The sequence below is a fragment of the Ctenopharyngodon idella genome, chromosome 11 (genome assembly GCF_019924925.1).
Source record: "Ctenopharyngodon idella isolate HZGC_01 chromosome 11, HZGC01, whole genome shotgun sequence".
Classification (NCBI taxonomy): domain Eukaryota; kingdom Metazoa; phylum Chordata; class Actinopteri; order Cypriniformes; family Xenocyprididae; genus Ctenopharyngodon; species Ctenopharyngodon idella.
In genome coordinates, this window is record NC_067230.1 from 3,021,772 (window position 1) to 3,047,701 (window position 25,930).

The 25,930-nt window shown below is 40.2% G+C and overlaps 1 protein-coding gene across 11 annotated transcripts in view; it reads right to left on the minus strand.

Annotated features, from left to right (window-relative positions):
- Nucleotides 1-25,930, minus strand: part of LOC127522648 (uncharacterized) — an 84,496-nt gene that overhangs the window by 46,836 nt on the left and 11,730 nt on the right. For 8 of the 11 annotated variants that reach the window (XR_007932649.1, XR_007932645.1, XR_007932646.1 and 5 more), the window contains exon 1: nucleotides 15,718-22,684. The exons of 1 other annotated variant lie outside the window; for it this stretch is intronic. The gene's annotated coding sequence lies outside the window, so the exon portion shown is untranslated. 2 more of the 11 variants (XR_007932647.1, XR_007932651.1) reach the window with 2 other exon arrangements.

A 25,930-nucleotide genomic window follows, 5' to 3' on the forward strand; every position in this document is an offset into this window, starting at 1 on the left:
AGTGCTGTCAATATTGTACGTTTACAGTGTATGAAAACGTAAGTAAATATATGTGTTGTAGAACCACACTTTGCGTAAAAATACATTCTCGTGCGATCACGTTGCAGAATAACTAAAACCAATAGTGTAAATAAGAACCTATCTCTAGAATAAGGGATCAAATTGTCTTTATTATTAGTGGCAGTTTAGCCATAATTATTGGCATATTCTGCTCAATAAACTTGAATATCACTTAATAAGTGCCATAATTAATGAGGATTTAGCTTTCACTTTAGAATAGGGGGTCAAATTGCCTTTATTAGTACTGTATTAGTGGCAGTTTAGCTTTAATTATTGGCTTATTCTGCTTAATAAACTTGAATATCACTCAATAAGTGCCACAATTAATGTGGATATACCTTTTACTTTGGGGGTCAAATTGTTTTTATTATACTATTTTAACAATTTATAACTGAAAACCAGCAGTAATTAAACATAACTACTAGTTTATTGTTCGGTTAACTTAATAGAATGGCACAGAAATATAATTACATCACTACACAAAAATAATATGCGGTTTATTAAGTTGTAGATAATGACTAAAAGGCGTTTACTATACATTCAGTTAATCATTAATTACTAGGTTATTTTTGTTTATTTATAGCATAAATGTGTATCTTTCAAATGTTTAATAATTTGTAAATAATGGCTAATATGCCCTACTATATGTTAAGTTAATCATTAATTACTATTGTGTCCATGCTTAACTAATGCATAATTGTGAACAAGTAAATCATTAATTACTAGTTTATTTATGCTTAACTAATGCATAATTCTTACCATTACAATGTAAAGTTAATCATTAATTACTAGTGTGTTCATTCTTAACTAATGCTTAATTGTGAACAAGTTCATCATTAATTAATGCTTAACTAATGCATTATTCTGGACCCTTAAAATAAAGTGTTACCTAATACGTATTACATTATGTGCAGTTTTTAAATTATGTGCAGTTATGACATTATGAGTTGTTACACTCTTTCAGGATGCTTTTGAAATTGTTAATCCTCGGCTCTGCTAAGAAAAAGCACAAAGTTGTTGCAGTCTATCTTTCTGTAGCTAATTTAGGCTGAATCCCAAATGGCACACTTCTATGCACTTTTGGTCTTGTGGACTTACAATGGCTGCCGCATGCACAAGTCCAAGTCCCATAGAGTGTCGCATTCATCATTTTAGGTTTAAGAAGGGTGCTCGCGAGCACCCCCTTTGTGGCTGCTATGTGCCCTTGATGCGCACTTCAGCTGAGCCCGCAAGTTTGCGAGCTACGCAGAGGACTTTCAAAGCGGCATTACATCACAAAAGTGCGGACTCAGAGGAAGACTGTGAGGGTTTAGGGTGCCATTTGGGATTCAGCTTTAAAATAGGCTAATTTAGACCGGCAGGATTTGCCACTGACAGGTCACGTGACCTGTCACCGTACTCTGGCAGGTTATTTGATTACTGAATGAATACGGATTTATTCATTTAGGCTCATTAAATTAATAAAACAGTTTCAATAATTTTCTGTTTTCTGTAAATTGTTTAAAAAATACTCTGAATAAATTAATATATTTATTTATTTTCATTTATGTTCGACTGTTTGGTTACTGCCACTCCTGACAGCTCATTCAGTCCAGCCAGCTGCTACTGAGATCCAGGTATTATACCTGAGGTATAACATGTCCCCTACTACTCTTGCTGCAAGAAATTTCAATAATTTATTAGTGTAATTCTATTCTAATGGATCTACTCTTTTACATGATCAACAGATCTTTATCCCGAAAAAAGTAGTCAAATGACGGTGACCCCAACTGGTCGGTTACTGATGCTTCGCTGGTCGTTCAATCCAGCCAGCTGCTGTTGAACTGTTTAACGCATTCCTTATCACTCTCACTGCAAGGAAAAACTTTATTTTATTATTGTGAATATATTCTTAAGAATCTATTTGTTTATATGATCGACATTTTAAGGGGGGTTATCCCAATTAAAGCAGTCAAATGATCGTGATCCTGACTGGTTGGTTACTGCCGCTTGCACTACCGTGAGGAGGCACTGCAATGTAATCTCTATGGGTTCTGTGAGGGATAGCACTAACATGCTTTCGTCATCATACGTAACCTTAACTTGTGCAGCAATTGGTGGGAACAAAAATACCCATATTAAAGGGATAGTTCACCCAAAAATGAAAATTATCCCATGATTTATTCACCCTCAAGCCATCCTAGGTGTATAAGACTATCTTCTTTCAGACGAACACAATCAGAGATATATTTAAAAATATCCTTAGTCCTCCAAGGTTTATAATGGTTGTGAATGGGAGGGCTGTCTTTTGAAAACAAAAATAATGCATCCATCCATAAAAAAAAAAAAAAAAAGTAATCCATATGACTCCAGTGGGTTAAAAAGGGCCTTCTGAAGCAAAGCGATTCGTTTTTGTAAGAAAAATATCAAGAAATCATATTTAAAACTTTATAAATTCAAATAACTAGCTTCCGGCGGATGGGCTGGGCTGTGCAACAAACTCAAGCTCCACTTCTCTTATATATCAAAATCCTTCAACATCTCTCTTTAAAATTTCTCGTTTTAGACTTCTAATTCGTGACTGATGTTTTGTTTTGCTCTCTCCTCTGTGCCTCCGCATTCGTCATTGCATCCCGCTCAAAGGTTGCTCTTCTGCCCAAATCGACTTGTGCATTCTGCGTACGGTCGTCCACTGGAAGCTAGTTATTTGAATTTATAAAGTTTTAAATATGGGTATTTTTCTTACAAAAATGCATCGCTTCACTTCAGAAGGCCTTTATTAACCCCCTGGAGTCATATCGTTTACTTTTTTTATGGATGGATGCATTATTATTTTTGCTTCAAAACGCGGCCCCTCATTCACAACTATTATAAACCTTGGAAGGATATTTTTAAATATATCGATTGTGTTCGTCTGAAAGAAGAAAGTCACATTCACCTAGGATGGCTTGAGGGTGAATAAATCATGGGATAATTTTCATTTTTGGGTAAACTATCCCTTTAATAATTTTTAAGCTGAAGTGACATCCAAAAATATTTGAAAACAATTTTGAATTTGAACAAGAAAAGGTTTTCGGGACGGTCAACATTGCCACACAGATAGTTGGACGACAGCTACCGGATAGCTGTACGTCGTCACAACGTTACGAAATTAGTAAGAACCACCACATTCTAGGCTGTCTTATTGAAAGTGTTAAAGGGTTAGTTCACCCAAAAATAAAAATTATATTATTAATTACTCACCCTCATGCCGTTCCACACCCATAAGACCTTCATTAATCTTCTGAACACAAATTAAGATATTTTTGTTGAAATCCGATGCCTCAGTGAGGCCTCCATAGCCAGCAATGACATTTCCTCTCTCAAGATCCATTAATGTACTAAAAGCATATTTAAATCAGTTCACGTGAGTACAGTGGTTCAATATTAATTTTATAAAGCGACGAGAATATTTTTGGTGCGCCAAAAAAAAAAAAAAAAAAAAAAAAAAACTACTTACATAGTGATGGCTGAGAGAGGAAATGTCATTGCTGGCTATGGAGGCCTCACTGAGCCATCGGATTTCAAAAAAAATATCTTAATTTGTGTTCCGAAGATTAACGAAGGTCTTACGGGTGTGGAACGGCATGAGGGTGAGTAATAAATGACATTATTTTCATTTTTGGGTGAACTAACCCTTTAAGTTTTGTGGCCTGTTCATTTCAAAGTGAGCTAATCCTTTAATTACAGTCTTTTACACTCCACTACACAAATAAATTGACACTCCTTGTGCTTGTGTAGGAGTTTGTTCCATGTGACTTTACAAAAGGGTAGAGTCTGGAGAAAGGTCATCATGTGACAATAAGCACCAGTGAACTCAGGCATTGTATCTCACCTGGCAGGTGTGTTTTGAATGTGTGTGCGTGTGTGTGCGCACACACTTGTGAACAAAACAGAACAGAACAAAAATGCATCACACTTTACTGCATGTTCAACAACATGTACATCGCTTTTTCAGTGCAGTTTTTTTTAATTGCTTTTGTGCAATTTTCACAAGCAATTGGTAAATTTTCGAAACTCTTAGTACTAATATCACAACAGATCATCAAAAGTGCACTTTTTTCAAACATTTCAGCATATTTTCAATTGTGTTAGTACAATACACAAAATCACAAAGTATCCTTTTCACTACGCAAAATAAGTGTTTCATCTATTAAATGTTTCATTCACAGTAACTGTCTTTAATAATGCTATTACTATCAAACTTTTTATTTGCATCTCTTTTCGTTCAGCTTAATACATATCTATTAATTAATCCAACTTAACTTAATGGTTAATCAATGAATCTGTAACGGGACAACAGAGTTGGAGATCCACGTGCAGGCATTAATAAACAGAATGAGCGTAGTCGTACAGGCAGAGGGTCAAACACCAGCAAACAGATACAGGAAGGCAAGGCAAAAGAGTAATCCAAACACAGGCAAAGGTCAAGACAGGCTTCACGAGATACTGGGGGAGGTTGCAGCTTGGTTTTTATGTGTAAAAATAATATGTGAATATTCCCAAACTCTCTGACAGTGCGATCTCTCTATGGATTATGTGATTGTTGTCATTTCTAACTCACTTTTTATCCAATACAAATGTTCCTTAATTTATCAACAGTACTAACAGACAAATAAAATAGATAAATTATGTGTAGTTACTGTAGATTTGTTTATTTACATTTATTGCATTCATGTATAATGTAATCAGTGTAGACAACAGTGAATTCTTCATAATAGCACCCATACATCACTCAGATGTCTATTTCATGTTGTGACATGCTTATCATCTGCAATACTTATTTAGTATTTATTTAGTAATCGACTTTATGATGTATATGGTTTAGAATTCATGTAAATCCACTTTGGAGACGAACGTGTGCTTACTGGAGCTCCCCTGCTAGCTGTACATAATAAAACGTGTTTTTACAGTAAAAAAAAAAAAAAAAATCGCACTATACTATACTATCTAGCGTCTTTACACCTTCAACACTTTACTACGGAAGCCCTAAACGGCCATGGATTATTTTTTTCTATCTTGTTTTGTCGTGATCACGACTTAATTTTCTCGTGATCTCGAGATAACAAAAGTTGTTTTCTCGTCATCTCGACATAAAAGTTCTTTTTACAGTGATTGATTCTGAAACACACTGTACCCGGATTCTACTGTTGCTATAGTAACGAACACAACTTTCACGCGCATCTGATCGACGGATAAATCATGCGCTCTTATATCTTGTGGATATTTCAGCAAAATGTTTACTTCACTTAATAATAAAGTTTACAATAAATAAATACATATAGGCTAATCAATCACTGTTCAATAAATGTACGCTAAACATTTCATTTGTGTAATTAACATGTTTAATGATCAACAGAGCATTCAACATCTCAAGCGCAGCCAGAGTGCCTTCAGAAAGATGCCAGATTATTCTATAATTCTAAAAATTATTAGATTAAACCCGCTTTATTTTCCTCATTCGTTTGAAATAAAATTATATTACATAATGTGTTTGTTATTTTTATTCGTCATGTAGGATAGGCTGTGATATCATTAAGTGATAGTGTGTAACCTATTGTATTTTCTACATTTCTTTGTTGGAAACAACACACATACATAAACACTCTTCTCAAACAGCATCCCAAGATTGTTTTAGCCTATATCAACTGGATTAAAGTTTTGTTTTTTGGAAATCTGGAGTAGTGCACCTCTTTTTAATGGAAGCTGGAGGAAGACAGTTTAATGATAGCACAGCCTATCCAAATCTCGCGAGAATTAGTACGTCACCCAAGTAATTCTCGCCTACTCTTTTTTGAATACTAAGCTTGTTTGAGGTGCGCCTAGCCTCGCCTGAAATGTAGGCGAGAGTAGGCGCCTGCAGTGAGGGGAGGAGGCAAGACGGACAGTTCTCTGTTCTCGTAGTGGATCAGACACTTAGGAGATCAAAGGTGAATATCGCGGGATTCACACTCGTGCGCTTTGTTGCTGATAAACTAGATGTCATTTAAGTTCTGTTGCTTTTATATGAAAATAAACATAATGAACAATACACGCAAAGTACTTGTTATTTATTGCCATTCGAAAGATGTGTATCAATCATTTTTACTTTTACAATTATTATTTTTTTTATAAATGACAACAATCACATAACCCATAGAGAGATCGCACTGTCAGAGAGTTTGGGAATATTCGCATATTATTTTTACACATAAAAACATGATATTAGAGTTTTAAAATCAAACATTTTAAAACAGATCAATACATCACAGTTGTTTAAACCAAGCATAAAGCTGTGTCGTCATCAAGTCGTTTCCCATTGTGCTTTTATACTAGAGTAGAGAAGTAGGCGGTTTCGGACGCAGCCAGCGTCGTGTTACGTCTGTCGTCATGAAATGACGTATGACTGTCGTTACCAATCAAAATGCGTGTTCATTTAAATGCAATGTGTGGACTTTTTACACAATTTGTCCCATTTCCATTTAGCAAAACTAATTTTTTTATTAACGACTACACCCACCCCTAAAACTATGTGATTTATAGTGCATATACACTTTATGAGCACATGCATTCCCTGGGATCAAACCACAGACTGTAAAAAAATTCACTGTGGTGGTAAATCCTCATTTACATGTCTTTTTATCTTGTAATGTATCTTGCGGAACCTCCCCCCACATACATGTCAAGCCTTGAAATGAATGTGGGGGAAGGTTCTGCAAAAGACATGTAAAAAGACACGTAAAGGAGGATTTACCACCTTTGTGTAATAACTAATGTCTGACTCATCATCATCAATGCAATAAGGCCCACTGGCGTTTTCTTGATCATAATGACATATTGGCCTGGATGGGTGAAACTGATGGAAATAGAGCTCACTCTCTCTAATGTTGTCAGTTTCAGTCACATCTGAATCTAAATTTAAACTTGAAATGCAGAGGTGTAAAGAGTACTTGAAAACCATACTTAAGTAAAAGTACAGAGACCTTACAGTAAAAATGACTCAGTTACAAGTCACCGATTCCAGTATGGCTTGAGTAAAAGTCTTAGAGTTGAAATAAAACAGCACACAATATTTAGCAATCGACAAAACAGCCTCTTAAACATCCACAAACATTGAAGTCTCAGGTAAAGCTCAAGTGCTTAAAAAACATAAGTAAACCTATATCATTCAAAATGGTCTCTTCAAAAGAATGGATATAAAATTATGTGAACTTAAATCCTAGAAATGTCAAAGCCTACTTGCACTAGATGTGCTGGTTTCGGCCTCATCACCATCTGCAGCCATGTCCTCATCTCATATATGAAACACCTGCGATTCATATATGAAACTACCTACTAATGTGCTCACATTCACATACAGTAGCCTTGTTGACAAGTTTGGGTAAGGGCAAAACTGCACAAAAGTAGAGAGTAAAAGTTGCTAATATCCTTGATACTCAGTCAAAGTAAAAAGTACAAAAGTACAGTAAATAATTACACTTACTCAAATACTTTACACCATTGTTGAAATGCAATTTTTAGTTAGTACTCAGCTCTGTTAAATTAAAGCTACATCTGATTTTGGGTTTGATGTTCATCTTTTACAAATGAGCTTCAAGATGTTTTTCCCAACTCTGCTGCGCAGCATTTCATATTTTTAAACACAATAGTTAATACATCACTGTGTAAAAACTAATGCAGAACAAGCAACAATGAAGCATTTCATCTTCAGCCACTAAGTCTATGTATTTAACTAGTTAGTTCACTACTATATAATCAGTAATTCCCAAATCTTTTATACTTGAAGAACAACCAACTAACTACTGATCATTTAAAATAACTACTTCTGTAAGTTGTTAATAATATCACAAAATGATAAATCATACTATTATTAGACCAATTATGTCACACCTGTTCCTTGTTTTACCCCTCAGCTTGTTTATGTATTTATAGGCCTGCATTTCAATCTTTGGTTTTCTGTTCTTTGGCTGTGTTTAAGTTAACTTTTTTATGCCTTTCCCTTTCTTCCATCTTGTTCGCTCAAATGTATGTCAATGCTTAAATTGCATGAGTGCCTGCTACTGGTGGAACCCTTGCAATGAGTTTAAATGGAATGCCCTAGGCCCTTGATCACTTGTAGGTAAATTAAGTGCGAGCACTGCGAGTTGCTGACATCAGTCGTGTTGCATTGTGGTCTATGGATCTGCCTGAAGGGTATAAATGAGTAGATATGCCCAAGGGGTCAGGGGCTGTCCAAATAAACTTTCGTCGTCCACTTGACAAAGTTGAACGCACTTCAAAATGGTGGCAGGGATTCCACCGAGGGAAAATGCTTAGGGAATTCTTAGGGGACGTTTACATGCATAATACAGCGTTTTTAGTTGGTGTCGCAGATCTGTGTGAACAAGGATCATTTTGACAACATTGTCATCTGTACGCGAAACTTTTCAAAATCGCAAAGGAAAAACATTTCCGTTTTTAGTAAATTGTTGTCATGTAAACTTACCCTAAAGTGGCATTAAACAGCCTTGTTGTTGAGTTTATGGTTTGCTTTGCCTGCTTTTCTATTTTTCTGAGCTCCAGCATTTAGTGTCATCAACTTTGTTTAGGTTTAGCTGAAAAAAGTACTCCTGATCAAGATCCTCTCTCTCCTCTCTGGTCTATAATACTAATAAAAAGAAAAAAGAAAGAATGTAATGTACATGTTGTCATGGTTATGTTTAGTTCTGGTATTCATTTTCCCTGTTCTCGTTTTGCCTGTGCTCTCTGTCATTATTAGTTTCCACACCTGTTCTTAATTTGGTTAATTACTCTGTATTTAAGCCCTTGGTTTGTCAGTTTCCTGCTGTACATTTATGGAAGCACACGTGTAGCAATATTCAATTTAAAATGTAATATGCAAAATGGCAATGCATTTCTGTATTTAAATTTACATTTTCCATACTAGTCTATATGTGCAATGTTTGGAGCAAAATGATCATTCAAATTCAATAATATAATTTACATTTGCTATTTCCTACACTAGTTTTAACATATAATTTAAACGTATATTTTAACGCTTTATAAGTTGCAAAATTAAAATGAAAATGTATTACAGAAATGATTATATATGTTTAAAATGTTCAAGCAAAAATTGTAGCAAAATGACCATTTTAATGTTATTTTTTTAAATGCATTTGCACTCACACTACTATCATGTTGTTTTACTGTTTTATTGTTTAATAATTATATGTCAAAGTCATACACTATTTACCTCTCTATACAGACATGTTTTAAAAATTAATACAAATATGAAATCAAATTGTTTTCTGCAAACTCCACCTGATTCTTGTTCTACATCTCCCCAAGAACCACTGTGGTGATTTTTATGTTCTTCTACTGTTTTATTCTTTAATAATTATATGGCAAAGTTATGACAAATATGGTTTACGTTGCTATACAGACCAATTTTAAAAATTCATAAAAATATGAAATCAATTTGTTTTCTGCAAACTCCATCTGATTCTTGTTCTACATCTCCCCAAGAACCACTGTGGTGATTTTCATGTTCTTTTACTGTTTTATTCTTTAATAATTATGCCAAATTTATGACAAATATGGTTCATGTTGCTATACAGACCAATTTAAAAAATTTATAAAAATATGAAATCAATTTGTTTTTTGCAAACTCTATCTGATTCTTGTTCTACATCTCCCCAAGAACCACTGTGGTGATTTTCATGTTCTTTTACTGTTTTATTCTTTAATAATTACATGCCAAAGTCATGACCAATATGGTTTACGTTGCTATACAGACCAATTTTAAAAATTTATAAAAATATAAAATCAATTTGTTTTCTTCAAACTCCACCTGGTTCTTGTTCTACATCTCCCTAAGTACCACTGTGGTGACTATCATGTTCTTTTACTGTTTTATTCTTTAATATTTATATGCCAAAGTTATGACAAATACAGTTTACGTTGCTATACAGACCAAATTTAAAAATGAATAAAAATATGAAATCAATTTGTTTTCTGCAAACTCCACCTGATTCTTGTTCTACATCTCCCCAAGTACCACTGTGGTGATTTTCATGTTCTTTTACTGTTTTCACTGTTTTTTAAAATATGTCTGTATAGAGGTAGGCTAAATAGTGTATGACTTTGACATATAATTATTAAAGAATAAAACCGAAAAAATTTCTATTGGAACCGCAGACTTGCTCTCTGCACATACAGTATAGAGAGCACTCACTCATTAAAACAGTGGCTTGGCGCCACCTAGTGGCAATTTTACTTCCATATTTCAAAATACTGTTAAAATTTTCTCATCATTTTATATTTCTGTATTCCAATTTTTATATTTGATACATTAGTCTTATAAGATTATTTATGCAATTTGTAAGTGCAGTGTAAATGTTTGTGTGTGTATGCGAGTATGTATAAAGTAAGAATAGGATAGCCTATAAAACAGAATATGTGCATGAAGAATGGGCGAATATTTTTAAGTTATTATACAGATTCTTATTCAACTTTTTATTTGTTCTCACAAAAATCATGTTGTTAAGTGAAGGCTATTTATTAAAACAATATTATAGCTGAGCTTGCCATTTTACCATGTCTCAGATGAATCAGCAAGGACAGAAGAGGCTTTTGCAACAGGAACACAGAGAGGGGCAGAAAGTGAAAGGGATGATCTAGGAACACTGTAGACAGGCCCAAAACAGGAGAAACTTAAACAGTATCCCTTTACCCAATTTGGAACACAGCAGAGAGCTTTTAGTAAGAACTGGCTAGATGAATTTCAGTGGCTTGAGTATTCCGTATCCAGAAATTCTGCATTCTGCTTTTCTTGTCGTCTCTTTGGGAAGCATCATATTCTAAACAGCAAAGACACATTAACAAGTGCAGGTTTCTCCAACTGGAAAAGGGCTTTAGAATCATTCAGAGAGCATGAACAGAGTAGCCTTCATAAGGCTTCCATGACATGCTGGAAGAGCTACAAAACAACTCAAACACATGGAGACATGTGCTGCTCTGTAGTGAGAGCAGGTTGTGTTGGGCCCACTCTAGGATGGTTTTCGCTAGAGTGAAAAGGGGGTTGGACGAGAGCCCGCCCTGGCGATTTATGAAGGACGCCACTGTCATATTGTCTGATCTGATCAGGACATGGTGTCCTACCAGGAGAGGAAGGAAAGACTGGAGAGCCTGATATACCGCCATCATTTCCAGGCGGTTGATATGAAGCTCGCTTTCCTGGCTGCTCCAAGCGCCTAAGGCAGAGTGGCCATCGCACAGAGCTCCACACCATCTTGGAGGTGTCTGTGAAAACTACTTTCCTCTTGCACATAGTCCCTACAGCCACGCCCTGTTTGAACCAGCAGGGGTTCATCCAAGGTGCCAGGGTTGCGACGCACACCTGGTTCACCTTGAGCAAGCAACATCCGTGCTTCCAGGCTTGGGACCAGTCGTCTGGCTAGTTGAGTATGCGTACACCCATCTGTCTCAGAGGGGAGAGAGCCGCATTCACGCACTTCATAAAAGTGCGGGGAGCCAGAGATAGCCCGAACGGAAGGACCATGTATCGATACGCCACCCCTTCGAAGGCGAATCTCAAGAATCGTCTGTGATGGGGGGCTATCTGGATGTGAAAGTAAACATCTTTCAGATCCAGGGAAAAGAACCAAGTGATCATTTTGAATGAGCGCTTTATTAGGGCCCAATTCAAGCATCTGAGATCAAGGATGGGCCTGAGACCGGCATCCTTTTTTGGGGACAAGGAAGTATCGGCTGTAGAAGCCTGACTCGCTCAGTGCTGGGGGAACCACTTCTATGGCTCCTTTTGCCAGCATAGTGTTTACCTCGGAGCGCAGGACATGCACATCCTTGCTCTCTACAGAGGTTTGGACCACTCCATTGAATAACGGGTCCCTTTGAGTGTTCTGGTACATAACCTCGATTTTTCTACACCCAATACCCATTTTGACACTCCAGGGATGGCCTGCCAGGCCTCAGCCGGTGTGGCAAGGGGTTAAATTGATTCGAGTGATGGGTCACTGCGAGGGGACCCGACACTCGTAATCTGGTTGCTATGACAGCAATAAATTGCATGGGCGCGGGAACTTGAGCGGGCTCAGTGCTAACAAACACATTGTCTCCAGCACCCGGAACAGAACGGGGTGTTAGGTGGCATAAATATTCATGAAGAAAGCTCTTTAGACAAAATAGTTATGAGTCTCCATTTAGTTATAAGGGAGAACGTCATACATTAACGAGCTGTTAGCACTGCATTCAGCTGAGTGCTGTCAGTGTTATGTTTGCTCTCACAGCATGCATAGCTGGAGAGAAACGGTCTGTGAATGCCGTGTGGTGAGAGCGTCCATCTTCAATGGAGGCGGCTTGCGGGGGCGTGGCCGGCAAGTGACACACTCGGAAATTGGGCATTTTACCACAAACACGAATTAAATTGTTATTTTAGAAGAAGTATATTACATGAGTCTCACCTGATAGTTACAGGGTAGATTGTCATGACATAAAGCTGTTAGTGCTGTACTCAGCTGAATCCTAAACAGCGTGCGCAGCACCGGGAAATCCCCTGCTGCAGGAAGAGGGAGACACGCGGGATCTAGGCGAGAACTCACTTAGTCCCATTCACTGGCCCTGTAACCCTTTGTTTCTCATCTCAGCTTGAGAGAAGAGAACAGTGGAAAATGAGGGAAGGAGCTGCTTTTTAGAAAAAGCAGTCTGTGAACGCAGTGAGGCGAGGCTCGCGCTCTCATAGTGAGAGCGCTTGTTCTCAATGAACGCGGCTTGCGGGGGCCAGGGCCGGCAAGCGAAACGCTAAGAGATTGGGTATTTTACAACAAACGTTGGAGAAATATGCTCTTTCAGACTGAATATAATGAGTCTCACCTGAGTCAGGAGACAACGTCATGTTATATTCAGTTGAACACTGTCAGCATTGAGCTTGCTCTCGCGCCCTTTGTAATGAGAGTGCTCTTTCTCAATGAACGCGGCTTGCGGGGGCAGGACCGGCAAGCAACACGCTCAGAGATTCGGCATTTTGCAACAAACGCCGGAGAAATATGCTCTTTCAGAGTGAATAATACACCTCAGTCTCACCTGAGTCAAGGAAGAACGTCATGTCATATTCAGCTGAGTGCTGTTAGAAGTGAGAGAGCGCTCGTTCTCAGTGAATGCGACTAGCGGGGCAGGGCCGGCAAAAGATGCACTCGGAGGCTCGGCATTTCGAAACAAACACCAGAGAGAATGTGCTTTAGTAAAATTAAGCTCTATGCTCACCTGACGGAAAACGGCAGGCTGGATGAGCTGAAACAGGTGCTCTAGGACGCTGAAGGCGGCTCGTGAGTGGTGCGATCAACTGAAGAAGAGCAGGCGCAGCATGTTATATTCACCAGACCATGTTTGAGAGTTGGTCTGGCTGCTGCAAAACACCGGGATGCACGCGCTCGGCGCTGTAGGCGGCTCGGGGGCGATGCGCTGACCATGCTGCTTGAGAGCGGCATGGAGAGCAGAGCTGCTTGAGAGTGATGAACTGATCTGGCTGCTGACGAAGCGGCGCGCTGATCAGACCTGCACGAGAGCGGCGGGCAGAGCGGCGAGCTTAACAGGCTGCAGGCTGCTCATGAGCGGCGACCTGTAATAGAGAGAGGCGAGCAGAGGAGAGGCGAGCTGATCTTGCTGCTGCAGAGCGGCGAGCTGATCAGTGGCGAATTCCATCTGCTTGCAGTTGAAGGCGGCTTGAAGTCTCGGGATCAACGAAGAGATGTGATCTGCTTCGCTGAAGGAGAATAAATCAGTTTGCCAAGGCGAGACAGCCGCTGATATAGCCTAAGACCCCGCCCTTTTTGGCGGGCTCGAGCAGGCTCGCTCACCATTGGCTCGCGCGGCTCTACCACGCCGTCATTGGTTTGTTTACTTAAAGGGGTCATGACATGAGAAATCAAATTTTCCTTGAGCTTTTGACATATAAGAGGTCATCATACTATAAGAATATCCTGTAAGTTTTAGAGCTGAAAACTTCCTTGTTAGTCCAATAAAAGCTTTAATTGACACCAGACCCAGAAAACGACAGGATTTACAAAGTGGGGATCTATGACGTCAAAGGGCAGCAAGCACCTCCTCTGCGGAATAAGATCAAGGCCTACTTCATCCCTGCCTGTATAGACCCGCCCACCGAATCGCACATAAGTATGTGGTGCTAAACCAGATCGAGCTACCAAGCAATAAACATGCCGTTGAGGATTACAAAATATTGTGCAGTGCCTGGACTTGACAGTAACGCAACAACATGTAAGTAACTGTGTTAATTCTAATGCCTGATCTGATATGTATGATTCATATACAGTCAGATGTTCTTTGTCTGTGTGTCAGTAAATCAAACCAGTGACTAATCGTCAACTTGCTTTGTTTCTCTTAGTAGGATGATAAAATAATCTGTTATTTAACGGTGATCAAATTATATAAAGAAAGCTCAAAGAAAGCCCCCTTTGTAATCGTTAGAGCAGCGCGTGCTGAAGCTGTCAATCAAACAGCGAGTTTATCAGTGACTGACGCGCAAAACTCCCGTTTTATTCAGCGAATCTTTTAGTTATATCGCGTTTGCACTGTTAGTGAAAATGAAAGCATTTGTTAGTGTACAGAAATTGAGCTGCAATGACGAGATCACTGCTTTAATGCGCTCAATTGTCTGTGATCGGCTACAATGTTCATCTCTGCAACCTTTCATGCCACGATCTAAATATAATGCAACACTTTTCACGATTAGTTAACCTTAGAGCTGTAATAGTAAAAACGCGCTAAAAGAGAGAGTATATTTAGATATGCAAAGATGTTAGCCAATCACAGCAGTGGGCGTTTACACTGAAGTCTCACAGCAGACACGCCCCTTAAAACGGAGCCATCAAACCAGAGGCTAAAATCAGGGTAGGAAAAATGCCTTTTATTCATGAATTATGACAATTTTGGATGTAAAAAGCATACTAACATTATAAGTGCACCCCAGGAAACATTATAAAACAATAAACCAACGCAGTTCATGACCTGTTAAAGATGTATGTGCGTGGATGCACTGGCTTGCCAACATCTAATCCTCAACCTCGATCAGAAGGTTTATAGGCAAAAGTTCAAGACAGCTTCGGTTCTAAAGCATTGATTTATTCCAATAGTCCAGCAGTTTGGGTTTGATACAGTTTGTGTGAGTGTGTGTGGTTTCTGAAATAAAATAACAATAATAAATTAAATAAACTTCTCAAATATCAAGTGCAATGCTTGCAAATATACATCACCCATAAAGCAACGCTGAATTGGGAATACAGACTGAAATTAAACTAATGCCCACTAGGCGGAGCTCTTGCTCCAGTAATAGAACAACTGCTGCGTCATGATATCGTGCTGAACACAATCAAATAGGCCTACTCGTTAAACATCACGTAAACAACACAATCGAACTGTAATACAAATATAATATCAGCACAAATATTCCAGCGATCCATTTCAGCATCATTAGTATAGGTATTTGCAGGAAACACAGAACTTTATCACGTATTTGTCCGTCTGTTAATAGAAACTCTTCTTAGCACGAGCATAAATATCACGGCAAAACAATATAGCATTGAATATGCATACAAGCGTCTATATACATACACATTCACACGGCAATGTATATTAATGTAAACTTACGTTGTCAAGAACCCACACACATCTAACAAACTATGATCTCTCTCGTTGCAGCGGCAGAACAGTCTTTTTACTGAACTTGTTTGGGCATGTCCACGACTCCGCCCACATGTGATGTCACTAACGAATTCAAAATAAGAGTCAACAGGGATTTTATACAGCCGCCCCCTAATTTGTACAGCAAATTAGAAATTAAATAAAGATCCCTGTTCTCTGAAGTTAGGTACCATTGGTCTCAGTGGGCATCTCTGGTAGAACAATTAGCTTAGAAACAGGGCGACAGTAGACACGGTTCCCAATAGTTACATCAGCCGTTCTAATTGTTCCGTCGCTGCTGGGAACAACTTTGCTTACTCTGCCTACTGGCCAGAGGGCTCGTGGCAGTTGAGAGTCCACAACCATAACTACTTGTCCCACCAATAGATTTGGTGTAGATTTTTGCCATTTAGCACGGGGTTGTAGACTTGGCAAGTAGTTCTGAATGAACTGTTTCCAGAACTGGTCAGCTATGACTTGGCTATGTCGCCACTTTCTCTTTCCGAGCAATTCTCTTGTGCCATAAACCACTTGAGGGAGAGAGGCATCCCGCCGCCCCATCAGCAAGAGATTTGGAGTAATTGGGTCCAAATCTGATATTTCTGATGATACATACCCAAGTGGTTTAGAATTTAGTATTCCCTCCACTTCTACCAGAACAGTAGACAGTACTTCCTCTGACACAACTTGATCCTTAAGTACTACTTGAAGACAGGATTTAATAGAGCGTATTTCACGCTCCCAGGCTCCACCAAAATGAGGTGCATGTGGAGGATTAAACTGAAAGGAAATACTCTGTTCACTCAGTTTTTCTTTGATTTCTGGCTCAAGTGCAGAGAAGGTTTCTTGGAGTTCTCGATTCCCACCTCTGAAATTTGTACCTTGGTCGGATATTAACTCAAAGGGTTTGCCTCGTCGTGCAACGAAGCGGCGTAAAGCCATGAGAAAGGAGTCAGTATCCATATTATGCAGGAGGTCTAAGTGGATACACCTTGTGGTGAGACACTTGAAAACGATTCCCCATCGTTTCTCATGTCTTCTGCCTATCTTTACTGTAAATGGTCCGAAGCAATCGACTCCAGTTGACCAGAAGGGAGGCTGGTATAAGCGAAGACGAGCAGCAGGGAGATCTGCCATTTTAGGGTTGACTGGATTACTGCGCCATTTCCTGCATTCTTTGCACTGGTGTTGATATTTCTTTATGGCTTGTCTGCCTCGGATAATCCAGTAAGTTCTTCGCAACTCTGCGAAGACACGCTCAGGACCAGGATGAAGAAGTCTGTTGTCGTAATCTTGTATTATGAGTTTAGTGATGGGGTGATCAGGTGCTAATACAATAGGATGCAAGGTTTCAACATCAAGTTTCTCAGCTTTGCGAAGGCGACCTCCTACCCGAATTACTCCCAAGGTTTGATCATATTCAGGTGACAAAGTACTTAACCTACTGCTAGCACGTATGGCCTTGCCATTCTGAAGTGCATGGACTTCATCAGGAAAACTATCCTGCTGCGCTTGTCTGAGAAGAAGCAGTTCAGTATCAACACGTTGTGAGGCTGACATTGAGGGTGCTAAGGCCCCATGTGCAGACCGGTAGGTAGCTTGAACCAAGTCTGGCCATGTTGGGTGCTGCTCTGGATCTGGTAGGGAGGAGTGAAGAACAGCAACATGAGCACAGAAAAATGACTTTCTTAGCTCATTCTCATCAGTGGAGGATAAGGTAGGTGGTGTGGGCCAGTTTTCTGGTGACTGCTGGAGGAAGTAAGGGCCCTGGTTCCACTGACATACCTGAGAGAGTTCATAGAGAGATTTCCCTCTTGTAATATCATCAGCAGGGTTTAGATCTGATTCCACATATCTCCAGTTCTCTGCACTGGTCAATTCCTGTATTTCGGCAATCCGTGTGCCAACAAACACCTTGTAGTGACAGGATTCAGATTTGATCCAAGTGAGAACTGTAGTGGAGTCTGTCCAGAGAATAGTGTTATGGATGGGTAGAGTAATTTCTGTTAAGAGGAGTTTAGCCAGTTGTACTCCGGTAAGGGCACCACACAGTTCCAGTCCTGGCATTGATAGTTGCTTTTTGGGTGCAACACGGGATCTAGCCATAGCAAATGAGGTATGAATCCTGCCCTCCTTGTCTTGGAGACGCAGATATGCCACCGAACCGTAAGCCCTCTCAGAAGCATCGCAGAACACATGCAACTCTATCTTGTCATTGTCAGGTTCTGGACAGACTGGGAAATAGCACCTTGGCATGCCTACCATGGGTAGATACTGCAGTTCATTGGTCCACTCTTGCCATTTGGCAAGCATCTCCGTTTCAATGCAGTCATCCCAACCTCTTTTGTTTATCCACAGAGCTTGAACAAAGATTTTGGCCCGGGTGGTATAAGGCAAAATATAACCAAGAGGGTCATATTGAGAGGCTAGCAATCTATAAATATTGCGCATAGTGGGCTCCTCTGTGGATAGTGGGCGATTTCGATAGCCAAGCTTGTCAGAGGGGCAGTGCCAAGAGAGCCCGAGTGTAGACTCTTGTGGGTCTGTCTTGTTTACAGTCAGCCATAGCTCACAGCTTTCCGACCTTGCTTCAGTTGGTAGATGAGCAATTACCTCTGGGTAGTTACTGGCCCATTGTCTTATTTCAAATCCCCCAGCAGATAGTAAAGCTCTCATCTTGTCTATGAGCTGTTTGGCCTCATCAGTTGTGGAAAGAAACTGCAAACAGTTATCCACATAGAAGGATTTCAATACTGAGTCTACCACGTCTTCATTGCCTTCGCGATGGTCTATGACATGACGCTGGAGGGCGTAGATGGCACAGCATGGACTGCATGTGGTCCCAAAAGGAAGAACACGCCACTCATAGATGTCAGGCGTTCTCTCCTTTTCCAGATCTCTCCACAAGAAACGTAACAAAGGCTGATCTTCTGGAAGGAGGCGCACTTGGTGAAACATTGAACGAATGTCCCCACTGATGGCCACAGGATATTGTCTGAATCTGAGAAGAACTCCCAGCAATGATGGACCCAATGTAGGTCCTGGGAGTAACTGATTATTCAGTGAAGCTTGGTGGAACTGATAAGAACAGTTGAACACAACCCTGGCTTTGTTGTTGTGATGCACAAGATGGTGGGGAATAAACCATGACTCATCTGTACCCATAGCCTCTTCAGGTGTGAGTTTTGTTGCATACCCTGCCTGCTCCAGTTTGTGTATTTCTTTCTTGTAGACTTCTGCAAGCTCTGAATTTCGGTTTAAACGGCGCTCAGTGGCCCTTAGAAGAGCCATGACTGATTCTGTTCCAGCATGCAAGACTTTTGCATTCCCTTTGCGAAGAAGAGGAGTTGCATAGCGAGAGACTCCATCCACTTCTACTCTCTTCGTTTTAGCTTCCAGCATTTGAAGAGCATCTCTGTCCTGCTTGGATTGTGTCATGTCTTTCACAGGCTGAAAGGGAAGTATGTCTACTTGCCATAACTTTTCAACATGATGAGACAGATCTTGTGTGGGAGAGTGGAACAGCGAGATGTTCAGACAAGTAGTCTCCAATGGCTGGTCAAGGAATGTAGTTGGACCCTGAATGGCCCAGCCCAAACTTGTACTAACTCCAACAGGACTACCCAATGGGCCCATAAGTACTGGAGCTATCGGTGTGATGAGTTGAGGGTAATCAGAACCGATAAGGAGCATGGGCTGTACCTCTTTGAAAGGAATAATGGGAACGTCCCTCAGATGTACAAACTTGTGCTTTAAAATGTCCACAGGGCAGGATTGTTTGGCAATGTTCAGCTCTTGTGCGGTAAAGGCAGTGTGTATCTTGTGACGAATGTTCGGATTCAGAGATGCAGACACTTCAAATGAGACTGATGCACCCTGGATCTCTACTACCTCTTGTCTAATTGTCCTGAGGGCAAGTGATTCATCTGTCTTCTCCAGATCAAGGTAATGCACTACTGTGGGGAGAATTATGGTCCTTTCAGACCCATCATCTAGAATGGCAAATGTGTCCAATGTTCTCCCTTTGCTATGGAGTCTGACCTGAACAACTTTCAACATAACTCTACCTGAGTGAGTTACTTGATCGAGGTAAACCGTGCGGGGTACTGTATTCACAGTAAGGATGCTCTTGTTGATGTTGGATGCGGTTTCATGAAGAATTGACAAGTGTTGTTCACCACAATTGGAACATGGCTTTTTCAAGGTGCAGTTTGCAGGCTCATGACCTCTACCACATCTCCAGCATCTGTTGTTGTCCTTTATCCATGCTGTTATTTGTTCAACATTCAGTTTACCAAATTCAGGACAAGAGTTGAGGTAATGCTGTTGACATTTGCAGAAGGGGCAGTACGGCTTAAAGCTTTCCCGTTTCTTGACTTTTGTCTGCTCTTTCTTTGTTTGGAAAGACGAGGTAGATGAGGCAGAGGGCTTTTCTGTCGCATTATCTTTGCCATAGTAGATTGTGGATTGTATCTTTGGTGGCTTCAGGGTTTTCTGTTCTCTATTCTCAGAGAGAGGTTTATCTGAACTGTAGAGATCAGCTGCTCTCCTTGATATCTGAAGCGCTTGTGATTTTCTCTCAAGCCACTCTGCAAACTCAGGAAGAGTGTAGGTTCTATCAGTCCCATTCTGGATAATGCCCTTGGTCATACAGTATTCAACAAAGCTATCTCTATGAGAGGATGGAAGCTTAGTGAGCAATCTGTCAACATGGGAACCACACATAAGCTCTGTCTTGGAAGACCCCTCCAATGTATTAAGGAGGCCAACAAGAGTACTAACTGATAATGCAAAGTCCTCAAATCCTTGAGCATCTCCTGGTTTCAGTGGAGGTGTGCGGAGAATGTTGCCGATTTCTCCCTGTACCAGTTGTCGGGGCTGTCCATAGCGCTGTTGCAAAGCTTGCATGGCTCTTGTATAAGGCATGGGGTCATACATGTATCTCTTAGCTATCTGAAAGGCAGCTGGTAATTTGAGATGATCAAGTAACACTTGGAATTTATAGTCCTCCGTTAAATGAAGATGTGGGCCCAGGATGCCATCAAGTCCCTTTTTTAACAGAGTAAAATCACTCTCCTTCCCAGTGGTGAAATGAATGAGCTTAGGCTTAGGTATTCCATAAGAGGAAGCGATAGCCATCTCCACCATGCTTGGAACTTGTACTGGCTGTACAGTGGAAGGGAATGGTGCAGAATATGACTGTGGCTGAGGTATTGCATCTAGGAGTCTGGTAGGTCTATAACCCTGTGTGTATGGATCTGGATAATTTACAGATTGCAGTGGGGGAGGTTCCGAGTACTGAGACATCAGAGGCTGTGCTAGAGCAAATGCTGGGAATGACTGTGTGAACTGTGGTTGGACGTAATTGGGATTCACAGTGTTGCTCTGCACAGGTGTAATCAAAGGTGCATAAATTGGCGGTTTGCTAGGTACAGTTCGGTACACTGTAGACGTAGATGATGTCATTGGAGGTACATGTTGTTGTGCAAAAGATGGGACTTGTGGCTGATATGTCTGCTGATGATCACCAGTCTGTTGATAAATGTACGGCTGATGTATCATACCTGCTGGAGCAGACCCTGGGCGCGGCTCATGTTGTGCTACATGACGTTCAGTAACAGGGACAGATGCTGGACGAGACAAGGGCTGTTGAGCTTGAGGTAATAACCCCTGTGGCAGCTGGACTGGAGGCTGACTCTGTAGTTGAGGTAATGCTGTGGTTGATGAGTGTGCAGGTATCATTTGAGAAGAGTACTTTAATACTTCAATGTTATCAGGGCTTTGTGAACCTGGTCTTGTGTCTGCATAGAGAAGAGGCAAGCTGGCACTACGTTGCTGGATGGACTGCCGTTGACTGCTTAAGTGAGGGACTGACCTTTGATGTCCAGCACCTGCGGCATGGTAGTAGTCCTGATGCATGCGTGGTGAACCTTTGCCTTGCTCGAGAGACATTTGTAATGTGCTTTGTAGTTCCCTGATTTGCTCTTGTACATTCCAAACACACTCCTCTACTCTACGTAACCTTGTAGTCTCAGCATACTGCTCAGTCCAATGCCTTTCTGGAGTAGAAGTTCTATAGTCCACATCGGTAGCAGAGACAGTCTCACTAATATGCATATGCTGTAAATCCTCTTGCAAAGAGGGTGGAACGAGCTGCCGTGGTTGGGAAGTAAGTACAAAGTCTTCCAGATGTCCAGGAATTCTAGCGGATCCTGCTAGGATGGAGACCCTGCTGTTCTTCAATGTAATCCCGTGATGCTGCCATGAGGATGAGATGTTGTATCCGGCTCGAAGGACCACTTTGTTAAAGATGTATGTGCGTGGATGCACTGGCTTGCCAACATCTAATCCTCAACCTCGATCAGAAGGTTTATAGGCAAAAGTTCAAGACAGCTTCGGTTCTAAAGCATTGATTTATTCCAATAGTCCAGCAGTTTGGGTTTGATACAGTTTGTGTGAGTGTGTGTGGTTTCTGAAATAAAATAACAATAATAAATTAAATAAACTTCTCAAATATCAAGTGCAATGCTTGCAAATATACATCACCCATAAAGCAACGCTGAATTGGGAATACAGACTGAAATTAAACTAATGCCCACTAGGCGGAGCTCTTGCTCCAGTAATAGAACAACTGCTGCGTCATGATATCGTGCTGAACACAATCAAATAGGCCTACTCGTTAAACATCACGTAAACAACACAATCGAACTGTAATACAAATATAATATCAGCACAAATATTCCAGCGATCCATTTCAGCATCATTAGTATAGGTATTTGCAGGAAACACAGAACTTTATCACGTATTTGTCCGTCTGTTAATAGAAACTCTTCTTAGCACGAGCATAAATATCACGGCAAAACAATATAGCATTGAATATGCATACAAACGTCTATATACATACACATTCACACGGCAATGTATATTAATGTAAACTTACGTTGTCAAGAACGCACACACATCTAACAAACTATGATCTCTCTCGTTGCAGCGGCAGAACAGTCTTTTTACTGAACTTGTTTGGGCATGTCCACGACTCCGCCCACATGTGATGTCACTACCGAATTCAAAATAAGAGTCAACAGGGATTTTATACATGACCCCTTTAAACTTCACAAACCAATGGCCATGCAGTTTCACTGCGTGATTAAAAAAGGCTTCAGAATCAGTGAAAACAGGAGTTTCCCCGTTGCGTTTTGCCTAAACGGCAGACGACGCAGTACAAAGTGTAGTATCGAAAGGGAACATTAACAGTTGAGAAGTTTTAAATAAAATGTTCATATAAAAATAAAAACATTTTAATTGAAGTAGAAAAAAAATAAAAAGAAGAAAATGAAATAGGCCTATATCCGTGCTATATTGGCCGTCCAAAATATTTCTAAAATAGAGAAGAGAGAAATTTCGACATCACTAGACCAGAGTCAATTTTAAAAGCATTAGAGATGGGCTGGATGGGGTGCTTTCTAGTGTCTGAAAGAGGGGTTTAAAGAGCATTATTTTTGGGAATAGAAATTATTATGATTATTATTATATAAATAACACTCATTAGCATACAGATGGACTACATGTCGTTTTATTAATAGGCCTATAAATGATGCATAAACAATAATCAGAACGATAAAAAGAGAAAAACATACAATATGGACAGCTTGTCTAAGATTATTTCTATGAGTAAGTAACCTGTTGTAAATCACCGCTCACTCGACGCGTCTGTTTCAGCACTTTTACAGACACGCGAGCTCGCTCCCCTCACGATAAGGTGCACGAGCGCCAGGCGCGTTCTCTACGAGTCGTCCTAATCATAAATATCTATGCTTTATGAGGGGTGATTTCTACAAAATTTGATGATTGCTTATGTTGCACCCCTGGAAAGACAAGACTCCGTCTTCTCCTTTTTACAACTTTATTCTTCTCAGTTCAATGTTGGAGTTCGTATTTACACGCAAGGATTTCTCTATACATAGCCTACACACACAATCAACAGTGCACGTTCGCTCTCTCTTTTTTTTCTCGAGGACTCAGGCTGATGACGTCACTCTTCTGCTCACCTCCGACGTATCGGTAGCAAAATCAGTCAACATAATTTAACACAATAGAACTAGGATGTAATTTTGATATAGTCCCCTTTCAAAACTAAAATTCACATCCGATTAAAAAAAAAAAAATGTAAATTTTAACATATACCTAGCGTGCAACATCCTCCCCCACTAAAAAAAAAAAATGTTGTCAAACATTTCCTACTTAATTAGATTTAACAATGTTAACAATCTAACTTTTGAAGAAGAGTGAGTTAACAAATAAGTTTTACTTTTCCACACTATACATTGTAGAGTAATTGGGCTCTATTATTTCTCCACACTTTTTTCCCTTAGCATCAACATCATATAGCATCAACACAAGACTAAGAGTTCATAGTCCATTAGTATTAAAGGGTGCATAATCCATAGAAGTGTTGGTGGGCCCCCCAAATCTTCACACAGGGACAAGGAAAATACCATTTACACCCGTTTCTTGTATGTCTACATATTTTCAGCTATGAGTTTAACCCCTTTTATATGGTAAGTGCATACGTAACCATTATTACACTACTGTTTTATTTCAATATACTCAAATAATAGCCCATTTCCGTACTTAATATTTATAATAATTGCATAGATAACTTATTTTGTAACTTCTGCCATGAACTATAATTTGTTAAATGTTACACTAAATTAGTTATGAATTATGAACTAAAACTTATGAATTTGTATCTCTGTGTTCCTTTTTTTTTTTTTTTAACCATTAGCAATGATAGAAAGGATACATGAAGGATGAGCCAGCAGAGAGGTCATGGCTGGTTCCTGTAGACCACTTCACTCCGACAGGACAGATCTTCAACTGCTGAAACGTTGGCACACCTAACTGGTCATAGGTGTAGACACGTCGGGGCTGTATAACTCTCTTGGGCCTGTTGTTTATTGTCCCAGCCTCACTCTGCTCATCTTCAGATTCAATGATTGGCGCTTCTATTTCTCTTTCAATGTTCTGTCCCTTCTCAATGTTCTCTTCTTCAAGGGATTCTTCTGGTACCACCGTCTCCTTGGTCACATGTTTAGGTGTTTCCCTTTTTGGGTGGAACTCCTCTGCTCTGACACTGAGGGGTAGATTGGCCCGTTTAGCCCTTGTCCACAGGGGATACTCTTCTTCGCTGGAACTATCTGGATCTGACAGGTAAGTACCACGACTGTGTTTATTATTTCTTCTCAGTTGTAATTTTTCTGCCCTCTCTTCGCACTTTTCTTTAGATTTTGCATGGCGATAGCATAAGCCTCTTGCATGACATCCCTCCACTTTTCTGCATAGTCTGTGGGTGACTGGCTCCATTTATTTCCTTGCTTCGGGAACATCAGATCCACAGGTAGAGTTGGCTCACGACCAAAGAGAAGGAAGAATGGAGAAAATCCCATAGCTTCATGCACAGTTGAGTTATATGCATGTACCACTTTATTCAAGTGTTCTTTCCATCTTGACTTGTGAGATTCCCCCAGGGTACGCAACATACCCAACAGCGTTCTGTTAAAGCGCTCTGCAGGATTGGCTTGTGGGTGATATGGGGAGGTGCGTGAATGGTGGATACCACAGTAGTCTTCGAGCTTGTGGAAGAGGGTATTTTCAAACTCCTTCCCTTGATCGTGGTGGATCTTGGATGGGAAGCCAAAGCGCATAATAAAGTCATCTAAGAGCTTCCTGGCCGCTGTTTTCCCGGACTTATTTTTCGTCGCATATGCTTGTGCATATTTTGTAAAATGATCCACGACCACTAGTATGTACTCCTCCCCTCCCTGACACTTGTCCAAGTGTAAGTAGTCAATAGAGACCATTTCAAGTGGTGCAGAGGTCTCAATACTTTGGATTGGAGTGCGGGTTATCCTATTAATGTTTAATGTTGCGATCCTATTGGACTTATGATAGCAACCTGAATTGTATCAAAGCACTGTTGGCCAGAGGAGAACTGGCACCCCGACTAAGCCTGGTTTCTCCCAAGGTTTTTTTCTCCATTTTAACACCAATTTGCCACTTGTCTGCCACCTAATGTCACCTGATGGAGTTTGGGTTCCTTGCCGCTGTCGCCTCTGGCTTGCTTAGTTGGGGACACTTGACTTGACATTTGATTTCAACAGTGCTTTGATCTGCCTGCATT